Source organism: Hemicordylus capensis, chromosome 3 (genome assembly GCF_027244095.1).
Source record: "Hemicordylus capensis ecotype Gifberg chromosome 3, rHemCap1.1.pri, whole genome shotgun sequence".
Taxonomy (NCBI): Eukaryota; Metazoa; Chordata; class Lepidosauria; order Squamata; family Cordylidae; genus Hemicordylus; species Hemicordylus capensis.
In genome coordinates, this window is record NC_069659.1 from 187,756,426 (window position 1) to 187,770,070 (window position 13,645).

The window sequence follows — 13,645 nt, forward strand, 5'->3', positions numbered from 1 at the left end:
CCTTTTATGTATCAGTTTATTGAAGCTGCACTAGAGGGCTGTTACGAAATAAAGTTAGAGTTGATGAAGCTTTGTTTCTCTCTAAATACAATACAAAGACATCAAGGGAAATAGTAAGAAAGAGGGCATGCACCGTGTCTCCACTTCAATAATCTAAATTCTACAGTAGTTCTAGTGCACTGCAGGGGCAGGATTGTCAGACTCAGACCAGAGAAATTCAGCTTCTAATCCCTGCTCAATTATGCAGCTTATGTAACCTTGAGCTCATCACTCTTCCTTAGCCTAACCTACCTCACAGGGTTGTTGTGAGGGTAGAACTGGGAGGGAGACCGTGTGTGCTTCCTTGAGCTTCTCAGACAGGAGAAAGAGTGGGATATAAATATACAGTGAGGGAAATAAGTATTTGATCCCCTGCTGATTTTGTCCGTTTGCCCTCTGACACAGAAATGACCAGGCTATAATTGGAATGGTAGGTTTATTGTAGCTGTGAGAGACAGAATAACAACAAACAAACCCTCAAAAGCCCAGTGCCCAAAAGTCAGCAATGGATTTGCATTGTAGTGAGGGAAATAAGTATTCAATCCCCTATCAACCAGCAAGATTTCAGGCTCCCAGGTGTCTTTTCACTATATGCAGGTAACGAGCTGAGATGAGGAACACCCTCTGTAAGGGAGTGCTCCTAATCCCAGCTTGTTACAGTACCTGTATAAAAGACACCTGTCCATAGAAGCAACTAATCACTCAGCTTCCAAACTCACCACCACGCCCAAGACCAAAAAGCTGTCAAAGGATGTCAGGGACAAGGTTGTAGACCTGCACAAGGCTGGACTGGGCTACAAGACTATCGCCAAGCAGCTTGGTGAGAAGGTGACTACAGTTGGCACGATAACTCGCAAATGGAAGAAACACAAAATAACTGTCAATCTCCCTCGGTCTGGGGCTCCATGCAAGATCTCACCTCGTGGAGTTGCAATGATCATGAGAACGGTGAAAAAGCAGCCCAGAACTACATGGGGGGAACTTGTCAATGATCTCAGGGCAGCTGGAACCATAGTCACCAAGAAAACAATTGGCAACACACTACGCCGTGAAGGACTGAAATCTTGCAGTGCCCGCAAGGTCCCCCTGCTCAAGGCAGCACATGTACAGGCTCGTCTGCAGTTTGCCAATGCACATCTGAATGATCCAGAGGAGAACTGGGCAAAAGTGTTGTGGTCAGATGAGACCAAAATCGAGCTCTTTGGCATCAACTCAACTCGCCGTGTGTGGAGGAGGAGGAATGCTGCCTATGAGCCCAAGAACACCATCCCCACCGTCAAACATGGAGGTGGACACATTATGCTTTGGGGGTGTTTTTCTGCTAAGGGGACAGGACACCTTCACCACATCGAAGGGACGATGGACGGGACCATGTACTGTCAGATCTTGGGTGAGCACCTCCTTCCCTCAGCCAGGGCATTGAGAATGGGTCGTGGATGGGTATTCCAGCATGACAATGACCCAAAACACACAGCCAAGGCAACAAAGGAGTGGCTCAAGAAGAAGCAGATGAAGGTCCTGGAGTGGCCCAGCCAGTCTCCAGACCTTAATCCCATAGAAAATCTGTGGAGGGAGCTGAAGGTTCGGGTTGCCAAACATCAGCCTCGAAACCTTTCTGACTTGGAGAGGATCTGCAAAGAGGAGTGGGACAACATCCCTCCTGGGTTGTGTGCAAACCTGGTGGCCAACTACAAGAAACGTCTGACCTCTGTGATTGCCAACAAGGGTTTTGCCACCAAGTACTAAGACATCTTTTGTGAAGGGATCGAATACTTATTTCCCTCACTACAATGCAAATCCATCGCTTTTGGGCACTGGGCTTTTGAGGGTTTGTTTGTTGTTATTCTATCTCTCACAGCTACAGTAAACCTACCATTCCAATTATAGCCTGGTCATTTCTGTGTCAGAGGGCAAACGGACAAAATCAGCAGGGGATCAAATACTTATTTCCCTCACTGTAGCAAGAGAAAGCAAACCTTGAGAAATGGTGAGTACACATGGTCCTCAGCTGTTATATAGGTTTTTGTCTGTCAAAATAGCACCAGTCCTGTTCAATTTCTATCGACTTCCTTATTAAAATAAACTGAAACGCAAGCAAAGTTCACCTCTGAAGCATTGACTGAGATTTCAGTGGGTCTCGAAGGGAACAAAACAGTCAAGGCTGCCAAAATTTGGTGTCAGGCAGCATGAGACAAGCACAGTGTCTCCCTAGCAACCATTGGAGAGGGGCGAAAAAACTCTTGCTAGCAAAAGGCATCTGGAGAGCTCTTAATGCAGCAGACTGCATGGGTCAGATGCTGCTTGTTTCTCTAGCAAGCAATTAAAAATCACAGAGACTTCTGTTATTGCGCCTTCAGAAATCAGCATGAAAGCAGAGAACAATAGGAGCAAGTGGAGTCACTTGTGGGCAGTCACAGTAAAAGTATTATTTTAAGCTTCGTACTTGAACGTTTGCATTAGGTGTACAAGCCCACAGAAAATCTGCTTCAAGGCTGACTGACATCGAAGCCAACATCAAACTCTCTCCAAACCATTGACAATGCTTATATTTATTTGCTAGACTCCAAAGAGGCCCATGATATGCACACAAAGTACTTCTGTGTACAAACAGAAAGTGGGGTGCCTGACATTTTGTTCCGGTAGTAGATCCTTGGGGCTTCATTGGGTGCTATTTTGGAGGGCCTCTGCACTTCAAGGGTGCCACTGGCTGCAGGAACAGCCAAGAAAAACTTTGTGTGAGCAGCACTTTAGACCTCAACCACTTTTTATGCTGTATGAGCAGAAATTGCTATGAGAATATAGCTTTTGACAAAACTTAATGAATGAAAATTGGCAATATGATCATCCCACCTTCACCTGAATTAAGTAGTACTAGATTAACCCGCACAGAGCATCTGCGCGCTAGTACTTGATTGATTGCTCCCCTCACCCCCTGCCACAGCCCTCCTCTCCTCAGAGATCTCTCCACCCTCACCTGATCCGCACTCCTGCTTCTCCTCCTCCATCTGGTTGCTTCCATCCCCCTCATCCCTCTTGGTCATGGCTGCAGAGTTGCTGGTGCCTATTGGCCAAGCTGCAACCCACTATCCCAAGAGACCTCCCCATCTTCAACCGAGCCCCACTCCTGCTCCTCCCCACAGGAGCAGCAGCAGCATCAGTTGACTTGGCCCTTCCTTGCTGCTGCCTCTATCATGGCCGCTCATTCCCCTCAGGCCGCTGACAGGCCTTGGCCCGTCCCTCGCCCTTCCTTCTTTCTCTCTTCCCCACCCTTCATTTTCTCTCCTTCTCTCCTCCACTCGCTCTTCCCCTCTTTCTTCCCCTCTCTTCTTTTTTTTCTTTCTCTCTCCCTTCCTGAGTTAATAGATCTTGTTCATCTTGTTTCCTCATCTAATTCACACAACAGCAGCCTCCTTCTCCTGAAGGGGCTCTTTCCTCCCTTATGACCCCTCTCTTTGCAGACCCCTTCCCACTATATATACTAGCTGGGTCGGATGCAGAACATCTGCGCCTCTAGTTTGCCCGCTGCTACTTTCTCCCCCCACCCCCTGCCCTTGTTTGTCCGCCCACTTGCTGCCTTCTTCTCCCACCCACCTCCTGCTCCCCGCCAGCCATGTTCTCCCACCCACCACCCACCAGCCATCTTCTTCGTCCACCCCCCCAGCAATCTTCTTCTCCTGTTGCCCCTCCCCCACCATCTTCTCCTTCCCCCGCTCACTCATCCGCCGTCACCATCTTCCTCTTCTTCTCTCCTGCCTGTCCCCGCCACTGTTGTTTTCTTTGGCCGGCTGGCCACATGCCACAATTCACCGCCATTTTCTTTGCCTGCTGGCCAGTTACCACCACCATTTTCTGCCCCGTCCCTGTCGCTGTCCAAGCAGCTGCTCACAAACTCTCATGAGAGCGGCCACGCATGGGATTAGCGACAGGTATTCCTTAGAGAAATATATATAAAGAAGATAGGTTTCTCTCCTTTACAATCAAGAACATCTTCTGACCAGTAACAGTTACATTTCAACTGACCTTAACCATCACAGGCTCCTCCCCACTATCTGCATATGGAATCCCCACTGTCCAATCACCATGATGCTTCTGGACTCACAGAAGCATCATAGTAATGCTTCTGTCTGCCTATCTGCATATGGAATCTCCACTGCCCAATCACCATGGTGCTTCTGCTCATGAACTCTGGTGAGAGCTGCCACACACAGGATTAGCCACAGGTACACCTTAGAGAATTATATATATAGTTAGCTGAAAGCTTTTATTCAGCTTTGTTTCTTAGCTATAAAAGGGATTATGCTGGTTTTTAATACCTGTTAGGAATCATAATGTTTGTGGGCTATAAAATCATTTACAAAAGGAGTGGAGATAAACTATTAAGTGCCTTAATTCCACAGCATCCTAACAAGCAACAAAATGCCATTCTTGACAATGGGAAGATCCTGGGTTTTATTTTCTAATGAATGATCACCATGGCAGAAGGAATAACCAGCTCTGATATGCTTAAGAGAAGCATATTTGGGGGATGGTTTATGTTTGTGTTTTGGAAGCTTCTATAGATCACGGTTGTGGTGGGGGAGATGTTTCAAATTGCAATCTGACAAACTGTCAAGAATTTCATAGCCTGGTGATTTCCATCCTGTGTGTAAATACCAGACCATTTCCTGCTGACACAGAGCGCAATTTTGGAAGCTAAACCAGGGAGCGCCTGAATAGCTGTCAACAATAGTCTCTCATCACTAGAGGCAGTGATTTTATTTTTATTTTTATTTTTTATAGAAAAGGCAGTAACTATGCTTAGAAATGAATAGCTAAGAACTCATTTCTACAGGTTTTTAGCCAAAACTTTGGCTAGGTCTCATTTGAAAATTCATTAATGGACATTTATTTATTGTAGGAAATATGATTCATCTGCTCAGGAGCTCCCTTGGGATACTGGGGAATAATGATGGGTCTTCCATTTGTAATTTAAATTAATTTGACACTAGACTTCAGCTGGCTGAGAATGCAAGAAACCTAGAGTGCGAGGGTCACATCTACTTAACAATTTTATCAGTAAAATAGTAATGAAAATGTGAATATATTTGCTATGTTTAGTAACCTCCAGGTTTAAGAAGTGGATGGGATTGTATAAAGCTTGGATGGGCAAACCATGATCACTCGTAACACTTACGTAGCACTTGAGAATGTTTAGAGTATTTAACGTACATTATTTTGTTGAACTCCTTACAACCACCCTTGAAAGTACATCAGTATTCTATTGTAGATGGAAGGCGGGGGCTGAAGAGCAGTGGCTTCCCTAAGGCCACCCAATTAGCTTGCAGCAGGGGTGGGATTCAAATCAGGGACACTTTGAGTCTTACCTCAACCACTACATTACACTATACCAGTGATCTTCTCTTGCAATGCACAGCCATGGAGGACTGTTTGGCATTTTCTCTAGAGCACCTTTTTAGTCCAAGCAAGTAGGCCTGCCTAGCAAGCCAGAGGTTGCTGGTTTGAATCCCCGCTGGTATGTTTCCCAGACTATGGGAAACACCTATATTGGGCAGCAGAGATATAGGAAGATGCTGAAAGGCATCATCTCATACTATGAGGGAGGAGGCAATGGTAACTCCCTCCTGTATTCTACCAAAGACAACAACAAGGCTCTGTGGGCGCCAGGAGTCGACACTAACTTGATGGCACACGTTACCTTTTAAGTAGGCCTGACCAGTATGCCATGCAAGCAGAGACCTTCAGAATTGGTTTTCTGGTTGAATTGGCAGTTAGTCTTTACAATGTAATTGAGAATGTGCTATAGAAACAGCCCAGGATTCTGTTGGAGAGGCAGTTCCAGTTGCATCGTCTGTTTGCACCTTCTATCCTAATTAGCACTACGGGCATTAGGAGTAGAAATTGGGTGGAAATGGTGTTGTATTCTGTCCAGCCAGAAGATGGCACTAGCATTTGCTAATAGTGATCCTAATTAGAGACAGGCCCAGCACACATGTACACTTTAACTGCAGTTAAAGCTGCCAGAGGTTGTAATTGTAGTACACCCAAAGCGCAAAACCGTGTTGAAGGGTCAAAAGTTAACTCCAGTTTGCTCTGCCAAACTCCAATTGGAACCTGAGGTATTTGCTCTAAGCCCCAGTTTTGCCGCTGAACTTTTATGCCCGAAGGCAGACTCGCCCATAACCGCAGATAAGTACCCATTTCCAAATGCCAATCATAGAGATGGAGGCGCAGACCTGCCCAAGGATATGGCTGCTCCATGATTTTGGCACTTCTCACCGGCAGCCGCTCAGAAAACCAGTCATACCCCTCCTGTCAGCGGTGCAGCTATGGAGTTGCCAGGCTACAGGAATGTCAACACACACACACACACACACACCCCATCCTGGATTGGCCAGCATGTCAAGCCACACAGCCGCTTGGGGGCAACAGTCATGGTTGTCTACAAGCATAAACATCCCAAGTGGCCGCACAAGCGCTGGGAGGGGGAAGCCAACAGGCAGGCCTAAGCAGGGAAACTGGAGCAGCCAAGTTCTATTTTTCACACAGGAAGGTTGTGGAAGTGGGGCCCAGCCCCTTCCCTGGGTGGAGATATTTGCTCCCTAAGTCTTACTCATGAGAAAAGCTGTGGTGATGAGCACTTGGGAAAGTGCTGTCCTGGTCTCGGCAGCTGCCTATCTGTATATCCCATTCTAGCAAATATGGGTTTCCCCCCTCTCTTCGGGCACTGGAAACGGGGGCCCCCTGGGCCCCCAAACCCATCGGGAATTGAAGTTTGCATGGTGCTTTCAGAGTGCGGGGCTACCTGGGGGTGCGGCAGTGCCATGGCTGGCAAAAGTGGCCCTGGCATTGCAGGGCATTTATTTATTTATTTACTTATTTATTTATTTGTTATTTATTATTAAAACTTTTATACCGCCCTTCCAAAAGGCTCAGGGAGGTTTACATTAAAACACCATTAAAATCAATTAATAATTAAACAAAAATTATAAAACATAAAACAATGACTAACAATTAAAAACATCATAAAACAACAATTAAATAATCAAAACAATTTAAAAACAAGTTTTAAAAAGCTGAGAAAGCCTGGTTGAAGAGATGTGTTTTCAGGTGTTTTCTGAAAATTGCCAGAGATGGGGAGGATCGTATCTCAGCAGGGAGCGCATTCCACAATCTCGGGGCACCAGCCGAGAAGGCCCGTCTCTGTGTAGCCACCAAACGAGTTGGTGGCAACTGGAGACGGACCTCCTCAAGTGACCTCAGTGGCCGGTGGGGCTCATAGCAAAGAAGCTCTCTTAAATACCCAGGGCCTAAGCCGTTTAGGGCTTTATAAGTTATAACTAGCACTTTGTATTTTGTATATTTAAAGGGCTTTCAATGTGCTTCCCCTGCCGAAGGTGGGTGGGGCACTTCAAAAATGCACGACTGCACTCGGCACGCCTTGCTGGAGATAGTAGCCAATCGGAGCCGAGCGGCTGACGCCGTGATGCTTTGCCCACAGTCTGGCCATGGAGCTGGCTGGGATCAGGTTGGGAAGCTGAGCGGCAGGGAGGGGCTCCCTTCTCCTTCAATTCCAGTTAGGCTAACAGCGGTTCACTGTACACCTGCAGTGCTAATTGGAGTAAGGAATTTTAACTCTGGTCAGGATTAACTGCAGTTATAGGGTATGTCTAAAAGTAGCTACTGAGTCCTTTCTTCTTTCCTGTCGGTACTTTGTTGAGCTTGTCTCATCCTGTAACACAATAAGGCAGTCTTACCTTCTAACGGCTGTCTTCCTGTGAACTCCCGTGACAGATATAGTGAGGAAGAGTCTTCCTCTCTACCCCCCACCCCCCGCTGTAGTCTCTCCCTCTGCTATGGCTTTCTCTGATTGGTAGATTGATAATTTCAGGGGGTCTCTCGCTTCCTCCTTCTTGCTCCCTGCTCCACTAGCCATGCAGCTTCTTCCTCTCGCTCTCTGCTCTGCACTATAAAAATAGAAAGTAGGGGTGTGCAAACCCCAGTTCAACATCAAACCAGTTCGGTTAGAAGGTTCAGGGTCGAGCCGAACCACCCCCAGTTCAGCTTGACCCCGAACTGAACACACACCCCAGTTTTGGGGTTTGACAAACATTGTGTTAAATACTTGTTTTCTTTTTAACTTACCCCCCTGGGGGGCTTCTCCATGGTGGAGGGGACGAGGTCTGCAGAGGTTCCCCTCCACACACCCCCGCCATCTATTAGAAATCACCCAGTTTGGACGTCTTCAGCCATTACCAGGCCTATTCCCTGGCGTAATGGCCATTTTGGAGGCCGCCACTATACGTTAGAGTGAAATCCATAGTGATGCTTGAGTTTTAGTGGTAGCAGTGAGCCATAACGTTGCAAAACTACTAGCAGAAGAATGGCTAGCACTAGAAGAAAGAGATAGATAGAGAGAAGCCTTTCTCCCTCCATCACAACACTAGGACTTGGTGTCATCCCATGAAACAATTGCCAGGAAATTTAGGACCAATAAAAGGAACATAGGAAGCTGCCGTATACCGAGTCAGACCATTGGTCCACCTTGCTCAGTATTGTCTACACTGATTGTCAACAACTCTCCAAAGTTTGAGGCAGGAGTCTTTCCCAGCCCTACCTGGTGGCACAGTGGTAAAACTGCTGCCCTGTAACCAGGAGGTTACAAGTTCGATCCTGACCAGGGGCTCAAGGTTGACTCAACCTTCCATCCTTCTGAGGTTGGTAAAATGAGTACCCAGAATGTTGGGGGGCAATATGCTAAATCATTGTAAACCGCTTAGAGAGCTTCCAGCTATAGAGCGGTATATAAATGTAAGTGCTATTGCTATTGCTACCTGGAGATGTCAGAGATTGAACCTGGGACCTTTTTGATGCAAAGCAGATGCTTTACCAGTGAGCTACAGCCCCATCCTCTAAATCAAAATCAGGAGAGGAGAGCTAGTCTTGTGGTAGCAACTTGTCCCATTAGCTAAGCAGGGTCCACCTGGTTGCATTTGAATGTGAGGCCACATGTGAGCACTGTAAGATATTTCCCTAGGGGATGGAGCCGCCCTGGGAAGAGCAGAAGGTTTCAAGTTCCTTTCCTGGCTTCCCCAAGAGAGGGCTGAGAGAGATTCCTGCCTGCAATTCTGAAGCTGCTGCCAGTCTGTGAAGACAATACTGAGCTAGATAGACCAGTGGTCTGACTCATTAGATGGCAGCTTCATATGTTCCCATGTTCCTTTCCTTGCCAAGAATGCTAGATGAGGGGACATCGATCTGGTACAGATCAGTACTTCTGATAGCTATCCTTCTGATCCTTTAAGGGAGATCTGTCATTCTTTAACCATTAAGAAGTTCTAAATGTACACTTGACTTCAGTGGACTGCAGAGCTTCTGCTTTTGGTTTTGGTTTCAAAAACTTTGACCATGCAATAGTGATTAGCCCCACTCAACTATAGATGAATGCATGGAACATTAGATTAGAGATATTGAGGTTGTACACAGCCTCCTTTACCAGGTCTGGGGAAGGCCAGGGGGAAGGCAGGATGGCTCCTGCAGACCCACCCCCCCATAGTTGCTCCTGCCCCATTCGTTGCGCTGTGCTCTCATATGTGTGCCCCACTCACAGCACTCTGCTCCCACATGAGCAGTGCTGTGGCAAGAGAGATGCCAGGCAAGGCTGCTTGGCCTCCAGAGAGTCCACAATGCACAGTGCATTGAAGGAAGGCACAAGGCAGTCTAGAGGGCAGGTTGCTCCTTCCCCCGGCCTTTGTGGTAGGGTCAATGGGTGTGTGTGCACCTCTTGCCTCAGCTTTACCCCGGATAGAAAACCTGGGCTACCTGGTGGGGCAGCATCAAGATCGGGCCCAATCCCAGCGCTTAGGAACATAGGAAGCTGCCATATACTGAGTCAGACCATTGGTCTATCTAGCTCAGTATTGTCTTCACAGACTGGCAGCGGCTTCTCCAGGGTTGTGGGCAGGAGCCTCTCTCAGCCCTATCTTGGAGACGCCAGGGAGGGAACTTGAAAACTTCTGCTCTTCCCAGAACAGAAACCTAATCTGAAACCTAATCCAGATAAGATGGAAATGCTCTGGGTTGGTAGTACTGATCATCTGAGTAATGAGGTAAATCCTCACACTCCCTCGGAAAGACAAGGTCTGCAGCTTGGGGGTGCTTCTGGACCTGACATTGCCCTTGGTGGCGGTGGTTTGCCGAATCGCCTTTTACCAACTATGGCTGGTACACCGATCCTACTTGGAGAAGTGGGACCTGATCTCAGTCACTCCTGCATTGTTAACATCCAGATTGGACTACTGCAAAGTGCTCTAGGTGGGGCTGCCCCCAAAGACTGTTTTCAAGCTTGAGCTGGTCCAGAATGCTGCTGCAAGGATGCTCAGGGGTGCGAGTTGTTCCGTGAGTCTCACACCTGTCCTGTGACAGCTTCATTGGTTACCGGTCCGCTTCTGGGCTAGATTCAAGGTGCTGGTCGTGACCTTTAAAACTCTACACAGCTTGGGGCCGGGGTATCTGGCGGACCACATTTGCCCATATTAATTTGCCAGAGCCCTCCATTCATCATCTTAGGCCCTGCTCGCTCCTGGCCTGGCCACTAACAAAGAGCCTGTTTGCAGGGACTAGGGACAGGGCCTTTTCGGTTGTGGCCCCTCGGCTTTGTAACGCCCTCCCCAAAGAGCTTCACCACACTCCCTCCCTCAGTGTTTTTAAAAAACAACAACACTAAAGACACACCTTTTTAAGGAGGTTTTTTAATGCCCCCTCTTCATTTTCATTTTCATTTTTTAGCTTTTAAAATAACTTTTAGTTTGAACTGAATAGTGATTGTGGTTTTGAACCTGATGTTTAACTTGTTTCCTGAATTTGGTTAATGTTCTTGTTTTTCCTTGTCTATAGTATCTATTTTATTGCTGTGAGGCGCCCCGAGCAGTAGTGTCCTGGAGAGGCGGGGTCTAAATATTTTAAATAAAGCCTAATAAAGAAAAGGTTGAATGGGGATTCGAACTCAGGCACTGCTGGTCTCTATCCTCACCACTCTAACCACTGAGCTATGCCAGCGCTCTAGCTTCCAAGGGTCAAATCAGTCCTAAGAACCTCAGAACAGGCCTGCAGGATCAGGCCCAAGGCCCATATAGTCCAGCATCCTCTTTCACACAGGGGCCCCCCAGATGCCACTGGAAGCCCACAGGCAGCAGTTGAGGGCATGGCCTCACTCCCCTGCAACTGCCACCCAGAGGCATGCGGCCTTTCAGGCTGGAGGTAGCCTGTAGCCCTCCCACTAGTAGCCCTTGAGAGACCTCTCCTCCATCAAGTGATCCAAGCCCCTCTTGAAGAGATGCTTCTATAGAAGGGGCATGGGGCATCTTGGGGCCCTCTTTAGTGCCTCCCAAATCTGCTGCCTTATGCTACCGCCTCATCTGGCTTCATGTCCAGGGCTCCTCCAAGACACAGCTGGCACATCTACAAAGCCTTTTCTCCTCAGAGAAGCCTTCCAGATCTACCTCAGAAGGCAAAGTGCCAAAAACCAAACCATTCTCTCCCCTCCACTCCTCAAGGTTCTCTTTGTATCAAGGACCCTTCCTCCTACTCAAAGTGATCCAAGACACTCAAGCATGAGCTGGATCTTGTGGTAGCAAGCGTGACTTGTCCCTTAACTAAACACGGTCCACCCTGGTTGCATATGAACGGGAGACTTTATGTGTCAGCACTGTTCGATATTCCCCACAGGGGGCTGAGAGAGATTCCTGTCTGCAATCCTGCAGAAGCCGCTGCCAGTCCGTGAAGACAATACTGAGCTAGATAGACCAATGTTCGGACTCAGTAGATGGCAGCGTCATATGTTCCTGTGTTCCTATCCTTGCCAAGAATGCTGGATGAGGGGACATTGATCTGATACAGAGTGGTACTTCTGACCCTTCTGATAGCTATCCTTCTGATCCTTTAAGGGAGATCTGTCATTCTTTAACCATGAAGAAGTTCTCAATGTACACTTGACTTTCGGTGGACTGCAGAACTTCTGCTTTTGGTTTTGGTTTAAAAAACTTCAACCATGCAAGAATGATTAGCCCCACTCAACTACAGATGAATGCATGGGACATTAGAATAGAGATATTGGGGTTGTACACGGCCTCCTTTACGGGGCTGGGGAAGGCCAGAGGGAAGGCGAGATGGCTCCTGCAGTCTCCTCCTCCCACCCCCTGCCACAAGAGTTGCTCCTGCCCCACTCGCTGAGCTGTGCTCCCAGATGTGTGCCCCACTCAAAGCATACAATGGAGGAGAGGTGGTCTTGGCAGCAAGCATGACTTGTCCCCTTAATTAACCAGGGTCCACCCTGGTTGCATTTGAGTGGGAGACTTGATGTGTAAGTACTGTGAGATATTCTCCTCAGGAGATGGAGCCTTTCAGGGAAGAGCAGAAGGTTCCAAGTTCCCTCCCTGGCTTCTCCAAGAGAGGGCTGGGAGAGATTCCTGCTTGCAACCTTAGAGAAGCCACTATCAGTCTGTGTAGACAATACTGAGCTAGATAGACCAATGATCTGACTCAGTATATGGCAGCTCCGTATGTTCCTATCAAGAAAGTATTCCAGATGATGAATGAATAGATGACCAGTGATCAATTGAATCAATTATCAGGTGGTGGATTCATACTCATGACTTGAACCTTCCTTTTCTTTTCCAGATGAAATATCATCTGTACACCTGAAAATTTTAAACAGCAAACTAGACAGCTTTTGTAGTGACTGTTCCATGCCTGTTTTTTCTGCAGCGGACATATACTTTATTAATTGACTCTCCTTGAATCTGCCATCATTCACCATCTTTATTTTCTATTATTAGTAACCCCTTTTCTGTTGAAGCCTATAATGCAATCCTGCAAATAATTATTATTTTCAGTTTGAAGAGCCTAAAGTAGTTTCAGAGCCTCTGGAATGGCACCATGCAAGTAGAGAAAGCTGCCAGCATCCTTCTCTCCCTGCTCCACACCTCTCCAAAAGGTCAGGGAGGAGCATCCTCACTGGACCTTTACAAGCTTTGCAGAGACAGTCTGGGAGCAGGGTGCTGGGGCTTGTTAATTTTACCCCCAGTAGGTAAACAGCGGAGCACTAAGGAAGAGAGCCCACACTCCAGTTACAGAGTAGGTAGCAGAGGATGGTTTAGTTGTTGCAGCTATTTAGAGAAAACGAAATACTAAGTAGTTATTGGTTAAGTATTACTAAATACTAAATACTAGTTATTGGTTAAGGGGGTGGTGCTGGGAGTGTGCCCTGCGGTTCTGGGGCAGCTATTACTGTGGTGGTGGGGAACAGAAGAACTGGCGCTGGCAGAGCAGCTGGCCGTTACAGGGGAAGGGAAATCCATAATTTAGTAACTGTTTCCACTTCCAACTGCTCTGTCAACTCTCGGGCCTTGGGGAGCAGCTCCAACGACCCGCAGAGTCTGGCCTTGCTCCTCTGTAATGCCAGGTCAGTTCAGAATAAGAGCGAAATTGTCCACAATTTGATCATGGATGAGGGAGCTGACCTGGCATATATAACTGAGACTTGGTTGGAGGAGGCGAGTGGTCCAGTGTGGGCTCAGCTTCTCCCACCAGGTTACTCTGTTGTGGAGCA